Source organism: Cetorhinus maximus, chromosome 22 (assembly GCF_964194155.1).
Source record: "Cetorhinus maximus chromosome 22, sCetMax3.hap1.1, whole genome shotgun sequence".
NCBI lineage: Eukaryota > Metazoa > Chordata > Chondrichthyes > Lamniformes > Cetorhinidae > Cetorhinus > Cetorhinus maximus.
Genome location: NC_135900.1, coordinates 39,349,763 through 39,362,606, shown reverse-complemented (window position 1 = coordinate 39,362,606; position 12,844 = coordinate 39,349,763). Strand labels below are relative to the sequence as shown.

Below are 12,844 nucleotides of genomic sequence, written 5' to 3'. Positions count from 1 at the left end.
ACTTTACAGCCTTCCGGGCTGAATATTGAATTCAACAACTTTAGATCTTAAACTCCCCCTCCCCCCATCCCCACCCCGTTTCTCCCCCTTCCCCCTTTTTTTTAATAATTTATATAGATTCTTCTTTCCCCACCTATTTCCATTATTTTTAAATCTAAAACTAAAACCTTGTTAGTCTTTCCACCCCACCCCCACTAGAGCTGTACTTTGAGTGTCCTGTCTTCCACTCTTAGTTAGCACTTTTCTTAGACAAATATCACCACCTTCAACACCTCTTTGATCCATTTGTCTGTGACATCTTTTGATTATCTGCTCCTATCACTGCTTGCTTATCTCCACAATCACCACACCCTCAACTTCTCTCTCCCCCCGCCCCCCACCTTAAATCAGCTTATATTTCTCCTTTCTCCTTTCATTGTCAACCTGATTGTTGAAATGAGCTTATTATCACATACCTGCGTTATCAATAAGACCGGCTACTTTCACCTCTGTAATATCGCTAAATTCCACCCTTGCCTCAGCTCATCTGCTGTTGAAACATCATCCATGTCTTTGTTACCTTTTAGACTTAATTATTCCAACACAATCCTGCCTGGCCCCCCACCTTCCAGTCTCCATAAACTTAAGCTCATCCCAAACTCTGCTGCATGTACCCTAACTTGCACTAAGTCTTGTTCACCCATCAGCCCCATGCTTGTTGACCTACACTGGCTCCTAGTTGAGCAACACCTCTATTTTAACATTCTCACCTGTGCTTCGAATCCCTCCATGGCCTCACCCCTTCCTATCACTGTGACCTCCTCCAGCCTTACAACCCTCTGAAATGTCCGTGCTCCTCCAATTCTGGTCTATTAAGCACTCCTGTTTTTAATTGCTCCATCATTGACAGCCATGTCTTCAACTACTGAGGTCCTAAGCTCATGAATTCCCTCCCTAAACCTCTTCACCTTTCAACTTCTCTTTCTGTCAGAATTCTGTTCGCTAAGTAAGAGATTCCTGAAAAAATGTGATAATGGAACTCAATTCACCTCCAGAAAATTTAAGGGATTTGCTGAACAGTATGGGTTTAACCTCATCATCACATTCCCTAAAGAGACATGGGTTTATAGAAAGACACATCCAGATGGTCAAGAGAATCCTCATGAAATGCCAAGAGACCAAGGAAGACACAAACCTTGTCTGATTGTCACTCTGATCAACACCTGTCTAGACTGCAAAGAAAGTATAATACAGCTCTGCCAAGTAAGATACTCCCACCAAGTGACCAGGAGGGAAGGCAAAATTCATTGATGCACAGGTAGAAGGAGGTCAACATTTCAACAAAAATGCTAAATTCCTGCCTGAATTGTTGTAAGGACAAACTGTACATGTACAGGATCCAATCATAAAAACCTGTAGCCCAGCAAAAGTTGTTGGTGAAGCTTTGGCTCCAAGGTCATAATCATTAAGACTTAAAGCGGTAAGCAAATGAGAACGAACAGAGTTCATATTCGACCTACACCTGAGCTTGAAAAGCTGAAAAGATCATCTGCAACACCAGCAACACCAGCAGGACAACATCAACAGCTTCACCAACAAATGGTGCTACATTAACAACTGCCAGGATTTTCCAGCCTCACCGCAGCAGGTTCCCCCACTGTGGAGGTGGCGAGCCATTCAAATGCCTATTGACTTTGGTGGCACCGGAAGATCTCTTTGGTGGGAGGGGCTGGAAAATTCCGGCCAATGTCACCAGCAAGTGACACATCAAGCATGGCTCCTACAACACCAGGAACACATGCATAACATCACTTGTTCAGCATGCCAACTCATTACTGAGAGTGATGAATGCCAAATCTACAAGATGGAGGCACAATTTCCTATCCCCCAAGCGATATCATAAATAATATTTTGAGAATAGAAAATAAGCTACATCAGACATCTAAAGATATTCAGTTTCATTGTAAAAGTCGATTGTTAACTTTCGTTTAGCTAGATATAATAAAAATATGAAGTCAATGACTAGAACAATTATATTGGTGTAGAGAGAGACATTGGCCATAATTTTCCATGAAATTCGCAAAGTCTGCTAGTGGGTGGGAGAAACGGCGTTCCACTCGCTGGCCGCAATAGTGGCTTTTTGCAGCAAATCATCTGCATCACAGCTGATTAATTATTCATCCACGGGAAAACCGCCTTTCCGCTGGTGGGCAGCATCTGATTTGCTCACCCCGCCATGACCTTAGCGCTCCCTAACCCCAGGCGCTATATTTAAACAGCGACCCTGCACAGCGTTCCAACTCTCTGCAGCAGCTCCAGTGAAGCCATGGCTCCCAAAGGCAGAAAGCCTGCTGTGCCCAAATTCAGTGACTCATCACTGGAGCACCTGTTGAACGCAATCAAGGCCCGCCCCAATGTTCTCTACCCCGGCTCTTGCCACAGCCTTCCACCAAGGTGACCAATCCGGCCTGGGTGGTGATCGCAGCGGTGGTCAGTGCAAACACCCTGCAGAAGAGGCCAGTCACCCAGAGCAGGAAGAGGATGAATGATATCATCTTTTCCGCCAGGGTATGTCAACCATCTCACCCCTCTCAACTCACACACTCTTAAGGTCAACACACATTCACAAGGATCTCACTCGCTGCCACCTCAAGGGACATCACCACTCACTCTCACACATCCTCACATCTCCATCTGGTCTCACCTCCTCTGGAGTTTGTGTCATAATCCTGTCCAGAGCAACACTTGCCACCCACACATGCCAGGCATCCTTATTATCTGCCCTCCCATGCATCTTGTTCACGCTCTCTTTATCTGTCTTCATGCAGGACAAGCTATCTCACAATAAGAAGGAGAGATCCCATAACCGGGGTGGAGTTCCCGAGGTCAAGGTCACGGACATTGAGAATAAAGCCATAGAGGTGGCCGCAGAGGACACTGACCATGCCTGCACTGACCATGTGGTTGGCAGTGCGCACCCAAGTGAGGGTCCTGCACTGCAACATCCATCAGACAGCCACACTGTGAATGATTTCTCCTGTTTCAGAGTCACCTGCCATGCACTAATTGTCCCTCCCTTCTTTCGTAGGTACCTCTGGGAAGCTGCTGAGGGCATCCACGAGCCAGACCCTCAACTCCAGTCCTGAAAACACCTCAGATGAGAAACCTGAGGATAGTACCTTTGAAGAGCCATCACAGCATTCACCCACAACCTCCACCAGCTCAGCAACACACACCTCGGTGGGACCTAGTTCTAGAGCAGGCTTGGGGGTCACGATCTGGTGAGCATAGCACACCATCAGCTCCACAACAGGTGGAAACAGGGACATCAGAGGTCACCAACACTCAGGTGTTGGCAAATGTGAGTCACCAGATCCTTGACATGCAGAGGTATCTATGATACTGGTTTTCACTCATCTGCAGGTAACACATGGGTCTAGCGAGGCACCTACAAATTACGGCTCTCTGAGGATCATCCTCTGTGTCTAGAGAAGGACCTGCTGCCCTTTGGTCTTGAGGGTTCTATTCCTCCCTCTGGCGAGCCAGGCACCATTGTTGCCTTCTTCTCATTCTTCTCTCCTGCTATAAGCAATAATGCAGGCAGCGATAACATCAGGCTTCATCTTCCTGATCGTCCCCTCACTGCGGTATCAATGAAAAACACACAAAAGTCAGAATTTGTTGCCAAAGGTCCAGTTTCTGCCTGTGATTGTCAGCTCAAGGCCTTTTCACGCATGCCAGAGAATACTGGGCCCTGAAATGATGCCCAGTGCAGGGTGAGCATGAACATTCACCACAAACCTCCGCCCAACAACCCCCCGGCCCACATGACTGACTTCCGACAGCTTCGGCCAGGCAACTGGATGTTCTGCTTTCAGCACAGGTGCTGGGATCATTATTACCCGCACTCCAAGGCTGTGCTGTTTGGGATAAACATGAAGTTTAATGTTCATTGAGTACAAGAGATTAATTTAGGGGTCTGGAGGCTTCTCCTCAGTGAGTGGTGAATGGCCACATTTCCAAGGGGGTTCTCAAGCTTGTTCAGTCACCCAATAGTTTTGTAGTTCCGTAATACTCTGGTAAATTTGAAGGCTGCAAATAGAGGAACAATCATTGCCACTTTGAAGGATCAGTATTGCATGAATGGGCATTATTGCTTCACTTTACCGATTGCATGTCGATTGAATAGCTGCTAAACTGTCTCTAAAACAAAAACAGAAATACCTGGAAAAACTTAGCAGGTCTGGCAGCATCGGCGGAGAAGAGCAAAGTTGACGTTTCGAGTCCTCATGACCCTTCAACAGAACTAAGTAGAAATAGGAAAGGGGTGAAATATAAGCTGGTTTAAGGGGGGGGTGGGGGAAGAAGGGAGGGCTGTGGTTGTTGGGACAAGCAAGCAGTGATAGGAGGAGATAACCAAAAGATGTCACAGACAAAAGAACAAAGAGGTGTTGAAGGTGGTGATATTATCTAAAAGAATGTGTTAATTAAGAGTGGAGAGCAGGACAAGCAAGGTAGCTCTAGTGGGGATGGGGTGAAATAAACAATGGGTGGAATACATTTAAAAATAATGTAAATAGGTGGGAAAAGAAAAATCTATATAAATTATTGGAAAAAACAAAAGGGAGGGGGAGGAAACGGGGTGGGGATGGAGGAGGGAGTTCAAGATCTACAGTTGTTGAACTCAATATTCAGTCCGGAAGGCTGTAAAGTGCCTAGTCAGAAGATGAGGTGCTAACCTGTCTTTGCTGTGCCTCTGTCCTCATTTTGGAACTATCAATTAAGTTGGATGGTCCCTTAGTGCCCCCACACCCCCTCAAGTCATGTGTCTCAGTGCAACCTTCCCCACTCGCTGTCCCCAGTGGAGCCCTTGCCCTGCAGCCCCTCCCCTTCCCTCAGTCCTGTCTGGCCCCTTCCCCACTGGAACCTTTGCCCTGCAGCACAATAAAAGCCACCCCCACCTTCATCCCGCTGCGGTACCTGTAGAGACTTGCTTTGAGATCTCCCCAAAACTGATGTGGCTCAGCCTGTGAAACCTGGCGCAGAGCCCTGCGATCGCTGTGTGATGCCTGGTATGTGAACTCACCTCGGGGTCAGGAGCAAAGGTCGCAGGTCGTCAGCTGCTCATCGTTTAATTCCTGTTGTGAAACATGTTGTCCTAATTGCAAGCCAATGTGAGTTCTTAATCCAGCATGGAGGGATGATTCCAGTAAGCAGGTGTGATAACGAAATGCTGATTTATGCTAATGATGTTTGCAAAGGTCGGCGGGTGGGAAATGTGGCCTGCCATTGACGGCTGAAGCGCACAATCGCTTCCTCATTTCACGTCGCGTAAAATCGGTTTTGGGCCTTCTCACGAGATTTAGCTCTCACACCCATCATGACGCCTGCCATGATCAAGAGCGGAAAATCCCGGCCCTGTTCCTCCTCATTCTCTAAATCAATATAGCAGAATTGTTAAACCCATTTGAGTTAGTGAATTCAGTACAAGGAATCATGATCAATATTAAAGTTACTGATATAACTGATACACGGATTATATATGCCGAGAACATAATTCTAAGCAAATAAAAAAGCGCATGACATAAAACAGAATGGTGGCAACTCAAACCAGGAATTAAATGACAGGTTTCGAAGAGAAATTGCAGCTCAGGAATCAAGACAGGCAGTTAAAAAAATAAGCCAGGAAATAGTAAGCTTGATGCCAAAGAGCACAGAAACAAATGGCCGCAAGTGCTGATCTCACAGATAATGTATCTGTCAAAATGTTTTTAATTTAACTTGCAGCATTGCAACATACATGCTGCTATACAATTAGAGAAAATTAGTTGATGGGAGGTATTAATCAGCACTGACATAATAAAGAGGCACTGCTGGTAATAGCTCTGCATGCTGCTTGTTATCAGCTGCAGCTGTCACTTCAGACCAAAAGCTGCAAAGAAAGCCCCAACTTAATTAGAATCCTATGATTCTCAAATCAAAATGTATCTATTACTTAGGGCTGCATCTTCCAGTCAGCAAGCAGGGGGCAGGGCCCGCTCGCCGACCCATAAAATGACGTGGCGTGACGTCAGGTGTGTGTCCCGACGTCACCCTGCGTCATTTAGATTTTCAGTTCGGCGGGTGCGCAACCGACACGGCTGCGCGCCCGCCAAACTGTCAACAGCCACTTAAGGCCTTTAAAAAAGTAATTAAGCTAATTAAAGGTTGCCTTAAGGTTGGCGGGCAGGCAAGGAGGCCAGGCGGCCTTTAGAAAAAACATGAAACCTCATCCACGGGCGGGATGGGGTTTCATGAAGGCTTTAAAATGTTTCTGAAATGTTGAAATAAAAGAAATTGACATGTCCCAGCTCATGTGACAGTGTCACATGAGGGGACATGTCAATTTCTTTTCCAACATTTCCACAAATTTTTAAAACTTCCAGCGATCTCCCTGAGGCGGCACTTTGCCTCAGGGAAATCTGTGCGCTCTTTCGCGCGCATGCCACACTCCCAGCTCAGGGAATCCCCCTCCCGTCTGCACAGGGAGCGCACAGTGCTTCCGAGCGGACGTTACGCTGGATGGGCCTTGATTGACCCGGCCACATAAAATGGCGGCGCACCCCCAACTGGGAACCCTCACGCCCATGCCCGCTCCTGCACATCCCCAATGTTGCCCTTAAAAAAATAAGATTTACTGGCTGTGTATGGTTGTTCTCTAAGTAATCATTTATAGTGTATAACACCCATGCATGAAAAAAACAGCTTCGAATTCTTGGTTTTCAATTCAGAACATACATTTTAGTAAAGAGCATAAGAGGTAAAGAGGGCAGAGATGAGGATTTCAATGCTTAAATTCAATCTTTTAAAATAAACGCTGGTGTAAATAAACGGGTTCGTCCCTGGAGCGGCAGGGAGGCCAGATGTCTCTATCAGAGGTTTTTAAATTTTGCAGTGTGAAAGACCCTGGCAAATTATTGAACTCCTCTACATGTCACTGTCAGATACCTAGGGAGATGTCATGACTCTTTAGGTATACTGCAAAACACCATTCTAGTATTCATGGCTCAGGGTCATGATTCAGATTGGTCAGTTATGTGCTGCATCAGAATTAAATTTCTCTCTCTCCCAGAGGCAGTTTTCTGGCCTCCAAAACATTCAGCATGGTTAATAAGGGTTCAAGGAGAAAAGAATGGCAGCTTTGCATTGGTGGGTACTGAGACCAAGTTGCCGAATACTCACGAACAGGAAGACAATTCCAGCCTGAGTGTGATGAGGTTATTTGACTGTAGGGGTCATCACTGTTTAAACCAATTTTGACCTTATCTGACCTTCACACAGCAGCTTCAGCACTGAGGTGATTGAGAATGGAACTATTGTTCAATTTTACCCCTAAAGGAGGATCACCGAGGCTAATTATACTACCCTATCGTTGTCCTGCATGAGATCAGCTAATTTAGCACAGACTAGAGCTTGAAGCCAATATCTTCCTGGTGTGTGTGGCTTCATTGTGGAAGCCATGCTATTTTATTTTTTTAATAATCCATTCATCTCATGAAAAAGTCTAAAAACACTTCTGCTGGAAGGGCATTTAACATTTGTATTTTTGCGAACCCGGTAGAGCCTGTAAATGTTTAAAGAGAAATTCAAAATCCCCATTATTCACTGAAAGAATGAAGTATCAAGACGCTACGATTTAAAGAAATTATTTTACTATACAAGATTTAAACAAAGCAAACACTACTTTAGATTATCAATTATACTTTACAATAAAAAAAATCACATACTTTAAACTGAAATCCTCAACTGAATCTTTCCCTTTCCACTTTGACTTTCTCCCAGAAAAGCTTTGGCTTCTTATCAGACTCTTGAAGATTCCTTCACTTTCTGGCACCAAACCAAAGTGCCACAGCTCCCAGGAATTCACTTTGATACTCCTCAGTGTTCCTGCTAAACTCCGCAGTGTGAGCTTTCTTGGGGTACTTCCACTAGCCTCGAGCTAAGTAACCCTCCACTGCTCCTTAAGCATCTCACAATTGTGGACACTCCAGCTCAAGAGTGGGCTTCACTTGCAATTCCTGCACAGTGGTTTAAACAAAACAATTAGAAGTACTCGGTTTCTAATAGCCCTTTTGCTCTTGGTCAATAGCTGCTTTACAGCTTTTGGCAGTCTCTCTTTCTTTCTCTGTTCTTATGAAAGATCACCGACCTGAAACATTGATTCTGTTTCTCTCTACAGATGCTGCCTGACTTGCTGAGTTTTTACAGCATTTTTTTGTTTTTATCTCTCTGCCTGTTCCCAAGCTGAACTGCTCTTCTCTATGACAAACACACAGATAAACCCCAAACAAAAGGGAAGTTCTTGGCAACCAATGTCCATAGCAATGTGGCATATTTGGGATGTTCCAAACAGAAATTTACATTAATTAACTCAGCTTCAAAACCAAACCATTGATTCGGTGGCCCACATGAATAATTTAAATTTCTAATGAAGTCAGGGCAATTCTCCTCCTAGACTTACAAGTTCAAGCAAGGAACTTCATTGTTTCAAATGGTGCTTTTAGCTTCTTTAATCCAGGAACTAAATGAATAGTTTAAACCCCATATCAAGACAACTGGAGACATCTTGTCATGACCAAGAAACTCAGGAAAAATAGCCATTAGTGTTTTCACACTTCCACAAAGTTACCCTTTGAACTGCCATTCCTTGAGGTTGTCTGGCAATGCATTTGGTCTGGCAAGTTCTGAAGCCTAGAATTTTAATTATCTTACCCATAAAAAATGAATCTTCCCAAAACTAAAACTTAAGTCAAAATATTAATAAATCATGTCAGTAGGTAATTATTAGAGTAATAAAATGATGAATTATGAATTGCTTCAGCACTGAAGGCAGAAATTTGCCATAGTGATCCAAAAATGTGGACTGAGAAATGTCTGAGGAGGTCACCAATGGAACATATGCAAAAAAGATAAATTAAAGTGTGATTGTCTAACTTCCTATCTTTCAGTTCACAAGGCAAGGGCCATCATATTCCTTTAAACAAAGTTTTACCGGGTAATAACTTCACCTACTGTTCAGGTTGTGCATAATCTGGTCATTTGAATGATGAGTTTGATTTGCAAGTTCAAACCACAAAGCCAGAAATAAAAAAAATCTAATAAGCAAGCAGATTATTTCAAATCTCTTTGGAGTGTCTCTGTTATCAGATTCAGGTGTTACAAAGTGAAAATTTCACTGTATGATGCTTTGTGAAAGATTCAATCCTAAATGTTTTACGAATGTATATCGTCTAATGAAACCCGTCCTTGAAAATGGGGGTTAACCAATTGTTTTGCTCTTGGCCCTGGCTGGACACTTTGTTGTTAGGCACTGCCAGCACTCATAAAAAGACCAATTCCCTTCCCATCTGCCAGGCAGAAACAGTGATAACATAGGCCAGAATATTGCTGTTGGCATGTGGGGGCAGGCCCGACACGCCGACGCACAAAATGACATGCGACGACGTTGGGTGTGTGTCCCGTTGTCATTGCGTGTCATTTAGATATTGCGTTCGGTGGGCGGACGCAGAAGGCAGCTGCACGCCCGCTGAACTTTCAAAGGCCTATTAAGGCCATTAAAAAACCAATTATACTTGTTAGCAATGCTGCCCGTCCAATCTTAAGGTTGGTGGCAGGCAAAGAGCCCAAGCGGCCTTCACATTTTCCAGGAAACCTCATCCACGGGCGGGATGAGGTTTCCTGAAGGTTTAATAAAATAAGTAAATAAATTTTGCGAGATGCACAAACATGTCCCAGCTCATGTGACACTGTCACATGAGGGGACATGTATAAATAATTTTTACGATCGTTTATTCAAGATTTTCATTACCAACTTAATCTCCCTGAGGCAGCTCCGTGCCTCAGGGAGATTGCTGTGCTCTTTCGCGCACCTGCGCGTAAGTGTGCAGGACCCGACTCTCCCTCCTCCCCCCGTCCGCACAGGTAGTGCTGAGCACTAATTGGCCCGCCCATATAAAATGGCGGTACGCAGCCAATCACGGGCAGCGATCAGCTCTGCGCACACCCCCGCCTGCTCCCGCCCGCTCCCGCCCTGCCCGCCCGACATAGTTAAGTTTCTGGCCATAATCAAAATTGCAGGACAGAACTTATCGTCCTGTTTCTTCTGAGGCATGGGTTTCCACCATGAGCCTCATTAACATGCAAAAATTGTGGTCCTATGATGTCAATAGGACCCCGAAACAATTTTGAAGTACCAATAGAAAGATTGTGCACAATTGTGCACAATTCCACTCATTGGTACTTGGCATTTAGCGGACTAACCAAAAGTCCTTAAAGGAACCACTGCTAGTCTGCTCAAAAAAATGAAACTCTACCCCACATGCTTTTTAAATCTATTTTTGTCTTGTCACTTCATCTAATTAGGAAGGATTTTCCATTAAGAGATATCGATTAGTGTTCCACCACAAATATAAATTAGTAAAATCCTATTGCTCCTACAGAACGTGTATTTGAATAGAACTTTGTGTTAAAGATTCTTTCCATAATTCAGTCCTTTCAAATACCATATCACTATTTTTCTTTGTAACATAGGCACACTGATTATTACTTTATCAAATATAAATTCAACTCTCATCTTTCATGGAACACAATTTTATACCCTCTCCTTAGAAACATAGCTTCCTCAACCCATGGTTGCACCGAATAGCTGTAATATATTTATAATCTTGGCTTGGTGCCTGCATGTAACAATAGGCTTGGCAACATTGCACACTTCATGCATTAACACCCTTTACAACACCAGTGGGGCACGTGTAGTGCAATGACTGACACAATGCAATGATTATGGTGATAGAATGATAAACAATGGAAAAAATGTGCAATGTGTGCATAATTCCAAAGTTTAACAGATTCCATAAGTAACCGATAACATCCAGCTGATTATGGATAAACCTCTAAGGTCCCTCATTACAGTAATTATGCGCCACAGCTCCAATTATAAGAGGGGCAGAATGTTTTTTTCCCTAGGCACAGTTAGTTGTGCTGTTTCAATTTAGTTTTATATGGGTTTCATTCCAGCTAGTTATAAAAACACTGCTAGTATCCAGGTCCCGGATTGTGAGGTAGTGTATATTTAAAGATTAGCTTTTGCAATTTCTAGCTATTGGTGCACCTTGCACATATAAATCTATAATATATTAATTCTGTATGTAGCCATACATTCCATTGATGGGTCCTATGCAAACATACCCTATGCGGAATTCCATGTAAAGAAGTCCATACTAACTGTTATGTTTCCTCTGATGCCAGTAACTGTTGCTGTAATAGGAATTTTCATATTAATTTTAAAAATCATCTGTTATGTCCCTTTCTCACAGTTACACCATCACAAAGCCTGTTGATTCCCTGACAATTCTTAATCACAGCTTCACCTGCCGCTGCATGTTCTAAATTTAACTTTTATTTTTAATGATTCTTTTGAACTTCTAACTTTAAAGTTAAATTGTCAAGTCTTTTTTGTGCCTATATCCTTCGGGATTCATTCCTGATCCCACCTCCAAGTTTCCTGTCCCTGTGAGGGCCACCACCTTTCCCTCAGTCTCCTTTGCCTATTTTGCTACCAGGTCGTTGCCGCCTTTCCCCTGGCCCAAGATCTGAACCTCCTGCTTCTAGATTTCCTGTTCTTGCATGGGGCTGCCAAGTGGCTTCAGTTCCACCATCCTTCTGCTCTGGTATCTGGTTCCTGTTTTTCCCTGCCTTTCCCATGGCTGCTGCAATGATGCAAGTGCAGCTGCAAAGACAGCGAAACATCCAGTTTTTATCTGAATTTTGTAAAACAGGATCAGTTAGGTGCTGTCGTAATTGGATTTCATTAGTACACATGATCTTCCAAATCCACTGTAATATGAGACCTTTCAGATACTGTTTACGTCCTGGAAATGGTAAGCAAATTTGTAGCCGATGCCTGTGCTGTACATTCATCGAGGTGGGAATAAAACTTCAAAGTTGAACAGTTTTGCTTTGTCTCATAGAACATTAAAGTGAATTAACAAATAGCTAAATTTACTGGAGGTGATTTACATCTTGATTGCTAGCCCAGTGGATTGTTGAAACTGTACATTGATATCAATGGAAATGAAAATCTATTGAGTTCCATAACAGGTGGGCGATCGTCTTCACCAGTTTCCAGCCTGAGTGGTAGAGGTGAAAAGCTACCCTCTTGGATTGTTCTGCAGAAGTTCATGATCATGTAATATTATAACCAACATTGCCGCACAAGTGGAATATATTGATGACTATGTAATATCTATCTCTAGTACCAAAAGCCAAGAGGGAAGGTTTAAAGGAATTTAAATTATTTTAAGTGACATGAGAGTTTTAAGGGTTAATTTCTATCTAAAGTCTAGTTTTCTTCTTCAATTTAGTAATTAACTAAAAATTACTCCTTAAGTTAAGAAAAGTTAAGTTTTATTCCAGCCATAAAACAGGGGTATGTATACAAGCTCTCTGAGAACAGCTGCAGGTAGTTAATTAGGTAGCTAGTTTAAACTGGTTTTCAGAAGCTTTAATCAGTTGCTTTTCAGGGAGCATAAAAACTGGCCTTCCTTAGTGCTGCCTTGTCTGCCCTGAGTATCAAGTTGGGAGTTTAGTAAGTTTAGTGAGTGAGGTGCTCCTTTCTTTTTTGACCTTTTTCAGCCTCCAGTAGTTGGCCCTTACTACAGTACAGGGGAAGAAGCTAATTGGGTAACTGGTAAGTTATTCTAGTTGTAATAATTAGTTTATGAAGTTATGCTATGGTGGGTCAGCTTGGCTGAGTGAAATGTGAATCCTGTGGTATGTGGGAAGTCATGGATACACTATGTGCCTTAGATGAACACATCTGCAGGAA

At 43.4% G+C, this 12,844-nt stretch overlaps 1 protein-coding gene and 1 long non-coding RNA gene across 2 annotated transcripts in view; both read right to left on the bottom strand.

The window, feature by feature from the left end:
- LOC144696614 (uncharacterized) overlaps window positions 1–5,287 on the bottom strand; it is a 45,569-nt gene extending 40,282 nt beyond the window's left edge. The window contains exon 1 of the long non-coding RNA XR_013580211.1: window positions 5,066–5,287. This is a non-coding gene — a long non-coding RNA (uncharacterized LOC144696614). The remainder of the gene's footprint in view (window positions 1–5,065) is intronic.
- Window positions 1–12,844, bottom strand: part of kcnq1.2 (potassium voltage-gated channel, KQT-like subfamily, member 1.2) — an 877,535-nt gene that overhangs the window by 239,359 nt on the left and 625,332 nt on the right. The gene's annotated exons all lie outside the window — the stretch shown is intronic.